This window comes from Hevea brasiliensis, chromosome 2 (genome assembly GCF_030052815.1).
Source record: "Hevea brasiliensis isolate MT/VB/25A 57/8 chromosome 2, ASM3005281v1, whole genome shotgun sequence".
In the NCBI taxonomy this organism is placed as follows: Eukaryota; Viridiplantae; Streptophyta; class Magnoliopsida; order Malpighiales; family Euphorbiaceae; genus Hevea; species Hevea brasiliensis.
Window position 1 is genome coordinate 9969699 of NC_079494.1, and position 1189 is coordinate 9970887.

The 1189-nt window shown below is 38.9% G+C and overlaps 1 non-coding gene across 1 annotated transcript; it reads left to right on the forward strand.

The window, feature by feature from the left end:
• The first annotated feature begins 699 nt into the window (after nucleotides 1-699).
• LOC131178119 (small nucleolar RNA R71) lies at nucleotides 700-806 on the forward strand. The gene has a single exon (XR_009147252.1). It is a non-coding gene; the product is annotated as a small nucleolar RNA R71 (small nucleolar RNA).
• The last annotated feature ends 383 nt before the right edge of the window (nucleotides 807-1189 follow it).

Here is a 1189-nt window from a genome sequence, read left to right on the forward strand (position 1 = left end):
TCCAATTTTCTATTCATCTTACTTTGTTCAGCAAAAAATTTCTCCATCATGCTTTCCAAGGTTGGTTTCGATTCATGAGGTGGAAGGGATTGTTGTGCTCTTGCTTGATATCCAGGTTGCGGCTGCCTTGTGGGCTGAAATTGAGGATGAAATTGAGGCTGAAATTGAAGCCTATTTTGCTGCATAAACTGCTGGTTATGAGGATAATTTGAGCTTTGGCCTTGTTGAGCAAAAGTTGCTTGGGGTCTCCATGTTGAGTTGTTCACATTAGAATAAGCATTTCCCATAGGTTTCTGTTGATAACCTCCTGCATAAGCAGCTTGTTCTTGCAAATAATCATCTCCATAAGAAGAGTAATCAACTCCACAACTTTGAGTTCCATCTGTGAAGGCAACTTGTTGCATAGTTGTAGGAGTTGAGGTTGTTGCCTTTGTGCAAAAATCACTAAGAAGCTGAGTCAACTGGTCAAATCTTGCATTCATGTAGCTAACTGAGTCTAGTTCATAGATCCCAGCTTTCTTTGGCTCAAGTGCTCTAGGATTTCCCCATAAATGGGTATTATGAGCAATCTTCTCTAATAGATCATAGCATTCTTCACTTGTCATTCTCATGAAATCTCCTCCTGCTTGTGAATCAATTGTGTTTCTTATGGCTGGAGTAACTCTGGTGTAGAAATTCTGAACAATCATCCATTTCGGTATTTCATGATGAGGACATTGCCTTTCAAGCTCCTTAAATCTCATCCAAGATTCATACAAAGTTTCATCATCTCTTGGTTTAAAAGCTACCATCAAATTCCTCAAATGAGTAGTCTTCCCAGGTGGGAAAAATTGAGATAGAAAAGCTTGAGATAGCTGCTCCCAAGTAGCTATAATAGCTTATGGAAGCGAGTCATACCACTCCAATGCTGAATCCCGAAGAGAGAATGGAAATAAGGTGAGCCGAATAACTTCTTCAGAAACTCCAGGTTGTCTTTGTGTGCCACATATCATTAAAAATTTCTTCAAATGAGAATGAGGATTTTCAAGTGGACTACCTCCAAATTGTGAATTCTGAACCATTTGAATAAGACCAGTCTTCAACTCAAATTGATTAGCTCCAATGATAGGTCTGTTATCTCTCACATCTGCACATCTAGGAAAAGCATAATCCAACATGGATCTTCTTTGAGGATCATTTTGATTAGCAA